Source organism: Myotis daubentonii, chromosome 1 (assembly GCF_963259705.1).
Source record: "Myotis daubentonii chromosome 1, mMyoDau2.1, whole genome shotgun sequence".
Taxonomy (NCBI): domain Eukaryota; kingdom Metazoa; phylum Chordata; class Mammalia; order Chiroptera; family Vespertilionidae; genus Myotis; species Myotis daubentonii.
The window spans coordinates 167,297,551-167,307,334 of record NC_081840.1 but is presented as its reverse complement, the minus strand read 5'-3'; the positions used below and the strand labels follow the sequence as shown (position 1 = coordinate 167,307,334).

At 43.0% G+C, this 9,784-nt stretch overlaps 1 pseudogene; it reads left to right on the top strand.

Moving 5' to 3' along the window:
• The first annotated feature begins 1,933 nt into the window (after window positions 1-1,933).
• On the top strand, window positions 1,934-8,948 carry LOC132238382 (large ribosomal subunit protein eL30-like; annotated as a pseudogene).
• The last annotated feature ends 836 nt before the right edge of the window (window positions 8,949-9,784 follow it).

Sequence of the window (9,784 nt, the reverse complement as noted above, 5' to 3'; positions counted from 1 at the left end):
GGGTGATAAGGCCAGCAGGGGGTGCAGTTGGGGGCAACCAGGCCAGCAGGGGTGGGGCAGTGAGGGCCAACCAGGCCAGCAGAGAAGGGCAGTGAGGGGCGACCAGCCTGGCGGGGGTAGGGAGGCAGTTAGCGGTGACCAGGCAGGCAGGTAGGTGAGTAGTTAGGAGCCAGTGGTCCTGGATTATAGAGGGTGCAGGCTGGGCTGAGGGGGACCCCTCCCATGCACGAATTTCATGCACCAGGCCTCCAGTCTATACTAATAATAGCCTAGGTGGCATCAAGCCCTCATGTTGTCACAAGATGGCAGTCATAAGATGGCTGCGCACACAGCAGAGGTGGGGCCCAGCAGCCACTCCATTCAGTGAGGCCTTGGGGTCCCACAGCTCTGCACAGCACAGAGGAGGTCGGTCCAGGCATTTCTGTCACCTCACGCAGAGGAGGCAGGTCATGGCAGGGGAGGGCTGTTGTGGGTGATCAGGCCGGCAGGAGAGGGCAGTTTGGGTTGATCAGGCTGGCAGGGGAGCAGTTAGGCATCATCAGGTCTGCAGGGGAACAGTTAGGCATCATCAGGCTCGCAGGCAGAAGCAGTTAGGGGCAATTAGGCAGGCTAGAGGTTAGACCCAGCAGTCCCGGATTGTGAGAGGGATATCCGAGGGGTCCCAGATTGGAGAGGGTGCAGGCAAGGCTGAGGGACACCCTCCCACCCCATGCACCAATTTCATGTGCCAGGCCTTTAGTTAAATATAATAAACAATAAAATGAAGAACAAAATATGAAAACATGGAATAGACTGATGAATCTCAGAGGGAAAGGTCACGGGGGAGAGATATTGTCCAAAGAAATTACATGCATATACACACAACTGATGGATGAAGACAATAGTGTGGTGAAGGCCTGTGGGATGAAGAGATTCAATGGGGGCGGGGGGAGGGAAGGGGTCATATGTAATACTTTTAACAATGAAGATAAATGTTTAAAAAATAATTTACATTGTCTCTATACTTATAGTTTCCACTGAGGCAAATACAATTTCTTGTAAAAAAAAATAAAATTAAAAATTTATTTTCATAAAGACAATTACAACTAAAAGAAGTAAAAAGTTGAAGAAAATATGGGATTAGATGCATAGAGAGTTCAACAAACGCTTTAGAGCCTGTGGCAGTGAAGAGGTTGAACTACGGGAGAAGTTCTGTCTTCTTTCTTAAAGGACCTTGACCTTTATCCAAAGGGTAACATACCCTTCTGAAGTCCTTTAAGTGAATATTTTGCTTCATATTCAGTGCAGACTACATGTTATTTTAACCAGAGTGCCAAATTCTCTGTGAAAGAATCAGCTGGGGAATTCGTCAGTTATTAAGATGTCTGGGCCTACCTCTTGAAGTTTTTACTTAATAGATTAGAGAATCTGTATTTTTAAGTGCTTTCCATGTGATACTGATGTGCAGCCTACCAGGGAACAATTAATTCATACTATGTATTGTCAATGAATCAGAAAAACTATGGCTTTTGAAAGAGGTGAATTTATTGAATTTCTATATGACAAGCATTTCTTGTTTTCCTGTAGGCTAATTTCATCACTTTCTTAAACACTGTTCTTTTTATTTTTCAGAAAAACATACTATAAGGAGTAGGACGTGTTAAAAATGTGCATTGAGTTTATCTATTCACTTATGCAATCCATAGTAAATATTCATGTAGAGCCGATTACAGGAGTGAGGAGTGGGAAGGAATTAAAATCGAATGAAAGTTAATCAAAGAGAAGAACTTCCTTCAGGCTGGCCATGCATGCCTGGGGTTTGCCTGTCATTTATAATGCTGCAGCCTCTGGTTCATAGTCAAGCTGTAATTCTGCCAGTTAATGTATCCAATTAAACCCCACTAATGAGCTAATCAACAGTGTAAAATCTGTGTAAAATCACTGAGGGTGTATGATGAATGGAAAATGCACTGAACTCTCCCAATATAAAAAGCGCTTTATTACACTTGTTAAAGTGGCACTGTCTTATCCCTCTCTAAAGGGTAATTTATCACCAGGGTCCATAACAGTGCCATGCCCTGATAAGGCAGAGGTGGCAATAAACCCATCAGAAAATGATTACTCAGGCATGTGCAGCAATTACAACGTCTCCCTGTATCAGACTCATAGGCTGGAGTGCAAATGTGCTTTTCTGTTGATTCAGGATTCAAACAAAGAACCAGCAGTAAACCTGAAAGTGACCCAGAATACTGTAGTGAGCGGATGGTATTTTTATATGTGTGCATATTCGCTTATGCTGTTCCAAAGCAAGCTTCTCTGCTAGCACAATTTTCTATGGTAAGGGAGGATGGTGGTTATTTCTAGGAAATCCGTACTGCAAGGCTGAGGCAGCATGAAGTTGGCTGCCCTGCAGGAACTATGAATTTCCTCTCAAATCAGTCATCTCATATGAAAAGATTAATATCATCAAATTCGTAGTCCTTTGCTCTAGCTAGTATACTGAGATAACATTCTAGAAAGGTTCCTTCTCATTGGGAATCCAAGGCTTTCCTTGAAGGGCAGGATCTATTCTAGAGTCTTCCTCTTCAGGATATGGATCCCAGAGCAAAGCCCAGTATTTGCTCTCTCTACTCCTGTCCTTTTATGTCACAGTCCCTGGGTGTTTGATATGTTTAAAATTGGTTGGAAATCGTGGATAGAGTTCTAGGGAAGGAAAAAAGAGACAATCCTTCTTCATAGCTGGATAGTTCTCTACCCTACTTGCTACTTCAGTTGTGGTCTTTGAGACAGAAAAACCCCCTACTTCTTTGTGAATGTTCCACGTCCCGCATGGTTCAGGGTTTGGGCTCTGGAAGAGGGGCTGCACGCAAATGAAAGAGACGAGACAAGAAATAATAATTTGTGCTGAGGTCCAACCCCAGCAGGTCCAGGGGTCCCCAAAAATGTGGACGGAGTCAGCGAAGAAGGAATTAAACAGAGACAGCGTTCAGTTGATCAACAGCCTAGCCAGGATCTCTAGCCAAGTTCTGGTCAGGATCTCCAGCGAAGTTCTGGTTAGGATCTCCAGCCAGGTTCTGTGTCCATGTTCTCTTGCTAGGTTCTCCAGCCAGGTTCTCCAGGTTCTCCAGCTAGGTTCGGTCACCAGGTTCTAGTCAGGTTCTCTTGCCATGTTCTATCCAGGTTCTTCAGCCAGGTTATCTCGCTAGGTTCTGTGTCTAGGTTCTGTCTCTAAGTTCTGTATCCTGTTGTCTTGTTACATCTGTATTTATACCAGTTGATTCCAATCCTATCCATCTCTATTCCAAAGGTTAGGGCATTTCTTATCTCCATTCCAGGGAGTAAAGATTATGTAGCTTAAGTGTGATTGTTCGTAGTTAAAGTGATTAACTACCCACCTGGCACTTAGTTAAGGGGTTTTATTCCCACCCTAACTTCAGGGGAAAATCCCTACTTGGGGAAACAACCTTTCTTGGAGAGGTGACCTTGGTTAAAACACAGTGCCAAGAAGGTGAGCAAACATATTAAGAACAGTATGCCATATATGCCAGGTCCCTTGAAACATATGCTGTGCAGATGTTTCTTCCCTGCAGCGACTGTGTCAAGGAGCAAGGATGGACCGGCTCCCGGCAAATTTGGAAATATTGGAGGCCAGGCAGGCAAGCCCAATGCAAGAGAAAGGACTTCCACTGGTGCCCAGGCCTCGCCAGCCTTTTATTCAATTTTGGATACACATCTAGCTCTTAGGCAGGCAATTGCAGTAACAGACAGACTATCCTAAAGGTCAGTAAATATTAGAAGGATTTACTCTGAGACTCTCTGATCAGGAAATAGCTTGAGCCCCCATTGTCTGGACTAGACCATCGGTGCATAACTCTGGCCCTTGCCATGGGCTCAAGGTTCCCCAGTGTTCCGGGATCCTTGTTTATACTTCTCTGATAGTGAAGACAATGGGTGGCTTCCTGCACTTTTTCACCGGAAGATATCTCTGCATTTTATTACTTCTGCCACCTTACTTTCAAGGGACACATGACCCGCCCTCCTTCTTTCCAACGCTAATTCGCTCCTGTGTTGCATTCCTAGCTGTGCTCCATCCTTTCTTTGCTTGCTTGTCCCTTTCCCCTGAAATTCAATCTTTAGTCACAAATATGTTTTAACATCACTGATATTTAAGATTCATCTTGTCCAGCTTAGTCTTCCCTCTAGTTACACTTTTTCTTCTTCCTTTCACATAAAAGCACCCCTTCCTTAACTATCTCCTCCTTGTGCATACACAGCGACTAAACCCAATCATCTGGTTCTTTTCTTTACTCTGCTAATCAAACTGAAATCCCTTCCTCAAGGTTTCTTACTGCCCTTCAGATATCAAATATCAAACCCAGTGGTTTTGTGACAGTGATCATCGTAGTTAATCGTTCTGAGAAAATCTGGCATCCTTGACATGTGCTTCCCTAAAATTCTCACTCCCTTTGCTTTGTATGCCACTGCATTCCTGTTTTCCTTCATGTCTCTGATGACCTGAAATTACCCTCTGTGGGCTTTAGTCAGCTGTTCTTTACATCTTTATATTCTATAGTTACATATACACATATTTAGAAATAGTCCTACCATATCTATATATACAAATTGAGCAACCTTCATCTTGCCTAATAATTTGACTGTTTTCTATATTCTAAACTATTAAACTGCAGTTCTAACTTGTTTGTGAATTCCAGGTCTGGATTTCCAAAATCCGCTGTTGTTTTTGATATCTCACACTTAATATTTGCAAAATTTAGCTGAGCATATTTTACTGCTTAATCAACCAGCACTCTTTACACAGAAATTCCACTAAAGAAGGATGTATTGGAGAAATACTAGGATATGATTAGACTAACCATCGTCAGCCTGTATACTTGTCTTCCCTCATTTTTTTCTAGCTGCTGGTTTTATTCAGTCCAATAAAAACACACTCATACCCTAGCTGGTTTGACTCATGGGATGGAGCACTGGCCTGTGGACTGAAGGGCCCTGGGTTCGATTCTAGTCCAGGGCATTTACCTTGGTTGCAGGCCTCCCCCTGCTTGGGGCCCTGGTCGGGCTTGTGAAGGAGGCAACCAACTGATGTGCTTCTCTCACGTTGATACTCCTCTCTGTCTTTCCCTTTCTCTTCCATTCTCTCCAAAAAAGCAATTGAAAAATATCCTCCAGTGAGGATTAAAAAAAAAAATACACACACAAAACAAACAAACAACAACAAAAACCACACACACTTGCTCCGCAAGATAGGGGAGATGGTTGTCAACAGCTCCTGACTCCCATACTTGAAGCTTCCAGTTCTGAGACTGTGACTGCCTCTTCTTCCCTACCTCCAATTGCACAATCATGAGAAATTCATCCGATCAGCTCACTGTGGGTCTGTTGACTGACACCTGCCCATTTACGTTCACACGGGCAGAGGGAGGCTAACCTCAGAGGTGGTGAGATTGTGCTGAACCAGGCATCCACTCTAATGGTCACCCACCTGCTTTCTGTCCAAACAATGGCATCCACCAAATCACACAACCTGAATACCATAGCATCATCTCTGCCACTTTTCTTCCCTCTAAATCCACTCTGCAAACCCTATTCTCACCATTGTCTCATTAGTATTTCCATTTCGCTCCTTCTCCAGTGCTGCTGTTCTAGTTCAGACTCAGCACAAAATCTCTGAGAGCATTGTTACATTTGGTTTCTCATGTGAATCTCTAGCATTTGAATGTAGTCAAGGACAACGAGTATCACTCTCAGTCTACATGCAGGCTAATTTCTCTCTCCCGTCCATTCACAGTCACATTTCTTTGCTATCCTTTAAGACAGGGGTGGATAACCTTTTTTCTGTCAAGTGCCATTCAGATATTTATAACATCATTCACTTAATATAATTCACTTAATATAAATTTATGTTGCTATGAAAAAGCTCTTAGATTTATTGAGTTTTGAGTCCCCCTTGCTGTTGCCTTGGCAGGGCCAGAACAAATGACTTTGCTGGCCTTGTACAGCCCGTGGGACAGACGTTCCCCGCCCTGCTGTAGGATATCAGAATTTAACACAACTTTATAATAAAATTTCTTTAAAATGTTATCAATTGTGTCTTCAATTTTTTATACTCTCTTCTCTCCAGGAATTAGTGAAGGATGTTATCCCCACCAATCCATTAAGCCATTCTTTCCTAAACCAAAGTTACCCATGTTGTTAAATTAACTATCAGTTATCTATCTGCCTCCTTTTCACTCAGATCTTAGTGGTTTTTGGTACAGATGATCAATTCCTGGTCTTGAATTACTTCCTTCATAACTTTTTAGTTTCCATATGTTCCTTATTTACTTCCCACCCCACAGATGTCTTTGTTTTGTTGTTCATTGGTAGCTCTACTTCCTCTTCCCAAACTCCAAATTTTGGCATACTCCGTGGTTCAGTCCTCAGCTTTCATTTTATTTTCTTACATAAACTTTATCTCTGGTGAACTGTACGGCTTCACCTGCCCTCTGTGCATATAAACTCATCTCCAAATAATTCACAGAGCTTGCTCCTATGGTGTATTTATAATTTCTTTGACACTATTTTATTTATGTAATACTTCCTGTGCTCTCACGTAGTCGACATTGAGCAAGTCTTTCCCCATTCTCTGCCTCTAATATCACCGTTATCCCTAAGACCCAATGCAGTGCTACCTCTCTTATGAAACCTTTCCTTATTATCCTGCCCAACTTACCTGGAATAAATTGTTACGGTTTTCTCTCTGTGTTCTTTGTACTTTTTTTTAATACTTATTTAATCCTGGATTCTCTTATAATTTGCTATTTAATATTAAACTATCTCTCCTAGACTGCAGTGCCACGAAAGAATGCTGTGATCTGCCCCAGCACACCATGAAGGTACTCTTGTAGCTAAACTGTCCATAAAAGCATATCTCAACTCCATCAGACACCCTAGACTTTGAATCCCTACCTACCCCAGCCTATAAGACTTTCTCTATTCTAGAAGTTTTGCCAATCTTTCCAAACTGTGGTTTGCTTCCCAGAACGGGTTTTATTCATTTCTTATTTTCAATCACTTACAAAGTAGCAGACCAAGAATTTAAAATATTATTGATTCACTCTATTTTGTTTATTTTTAATTTTCCTTATTGACTGATTCAAAAGTTTAGCATTTCATGTATTTAATTTTAAGTTTTTATAAAAAATACTAGGGGCCCGGTGCACGAAATTCGTGCACTGGGTGTGGGGCGGGGGGGAGTGTCCCTCAGCCCAGCCTGCCCCCTCTCACATACTGGGAGCCCTCAGGTGTTGACCCCCATCACCCTCCAATCGCAGGATCGGCCCCTTGCCCAGGCCTGACACCTCTGGCCTAGGCGTCCGGCCCGGGCAGCGGGGACCTGCAGTGGCAGCGGGGGGTGCCGTGATCGCGCGGACTCCACCCCTGCCCCTGCAGGAAGCCTCTGGCTGAGGTGTCTGGCCCAGGCAGCGGGGACCCGCAGCTGCAGCGACCCCACAATCGTGGGCTTCGCTTTAGGCCCAGGCAAGGGACCCCTAGCTCCTGGGACTACCAGCTTCGACCGTGTCCAGCTCCCATTGCTGGCTCCACCCCTGCTTCCTGCTATCACTGGCCAGGGCGGCAAAGGCGCCTGATTCTCCGATCATGGCTGGGGGGCAGGGCAAAGGCGGCCCCAGGGCCGCCTTTGCCCTGCCCCCCAGCTCTTAGCTCCCCCCTGGGTTTCCAATCACTGTCAGTGGCAGGGGGCTTCTTCCTGCTTTCCCTTTCACCTCCCTGCATTGTGCCTACATATGCAAATTAACCGCCATCTTGTTGGCAGTTAACTGCCAATCTTAGTTGGCAGTTAACTGCCAATCTTAGTTGGCAGTTAATTTGCATATAGCCCTGATTAGCTAATGAAAAGGGTAGCTCGTAAGCCAATTACCATTTCTCTCTTTTATTAGTGTTGATAGTTGACATACAATATGTTAGTTTCATGTGTAAAACATAATGACTTGAAATATATATACCTTACAAAGTGATCACATAATAAGTGTAGCAACCATCTGTCACTGCACAAAATTATGATAATATTGACTCTATTTGCTAGGCTCTACATTACCTCTCCACTGTTTATTTTGTACCTCTAAATCCCTTTTACCTCTGTGCCCATTCCTACTCCCTTCTATCTGACAACCACCGTTTTTCTTTGTAGCTATGGGTGTGTTTCTGTTTTGTTTACTCATTTATTTTGTTTTGTAGATCACATATATAAGGGAAATGCAGCATTTGCCTTTCTCTGTCTAACTTATTTCACTTAGCACAATGCCCTATAGGTTCATCTATGTTGTCGCAAACAGCAGGATTTCATTCTTTAATAACTGTTGGAACGGATGTAGAGGAAGGGGAACCCTCCTGCACTATTGGTGGGATTGCAAATGGTACAACCCCTGTGGAAAGCACTATGAAGTTTTACTTAAAAAACTAAAACTAGAACTACCATACAAACCGGCAATTTCACTTTTGGGTATTTATCCAAAAAAGTTAACATTAATTTTAAAGATATATGCACTCCTGCCTTTCTAGCTCCCTGGCCATTTGGGAGGCTGTTAGTTGGAGGCCTTGCCACACCTAAGGCAGGAAGATAGTGGCTGCAAAGAAGACAAAAGAGTTGCTGGAGTGGATCAAGCCTAGGCTCCAACTTGTTCTGAAAAGTGGAAAGTATGTAGTGGTGTACAAGCAGCCTCTGAAAATGATCAGACAAGGCAAAGCAAAACTGGTCATCCTTGCTAACAACTGCCCAGCCTTGAGGAAATCTGATACAGAGTACTATGCCATGTTGGCCAGTGATCACAGTGACAATAATACTGAATTGGGCATAAGTGTGAAAAATACTACAGGGTATGCACACTGCTGTCATTGATCCAGGTGATTCTGCTATCGTTAGAAGCAGACCAGAAGAGACTGGTGAAAAGTAAATCATGCAACATTTTACTTTAATAAAACTGACCAGAGCTTGTTTTTAAAAAAGTAAAGGATATATGCACCTGTCCTTGCAGTATTATTTACAATAGCCAATATTGGAAGCAACATAGGTGTCCATCAAAAGGTGAGTGGATAAATGGGTCTATGTATTCAATGGACTATTACTCAGACATAATTTTATTTTTATTGAATGCTCTATAGCCATATCCAAATGAGAACAAAGAACTACAGAAGTGAACTTGCCTCAATCTACAGGTTAATGAGGAAAAAAGTTAAAAAATATTTGAACCCATTTAATTCCAAAATTATAGACTTTAAGACTCTTACCCCTTCTCCTCATCAGTCACCTCCTTCCCTTTCTCCACTCCTTCTTGCTTTGGCAGAGTGCTCCACACACAGTGGGAACTCAGTAAATATTTGCTGAATTGTCTATAAGTTTTGTGGAAATTGGTGATTTTGCCAAGAAAATGCTGGGAGGCAGGGAAGGTTAATTGAATATGAGTCTCAAAATGTCTGTGTTATTTCTCTCCTTAGTCCTGGCTGGCAAACTGCACTTTCCTCCTTTTCCATTGCCTCTTATAACCAGCCACAGGGGGCCTGCGATGCTCAAGGCAAAGTCTACTAACACAGTCTCTCATGTTGGGGAGGCTCTGACAGAAACTTACAGCAGTTAGTTGCTTGGAAAGAGATCACAGAGTTGTGGGAAAGAAAAAAATAACCCCACAAAACTGGCTTAAAGCACAGCAATACAAATGCAGTGCTTGATAGTAAAAATGCAAATTCTATTACCTTCCTGGATTGCACTATTTACAGCATGTGTGAAATATGT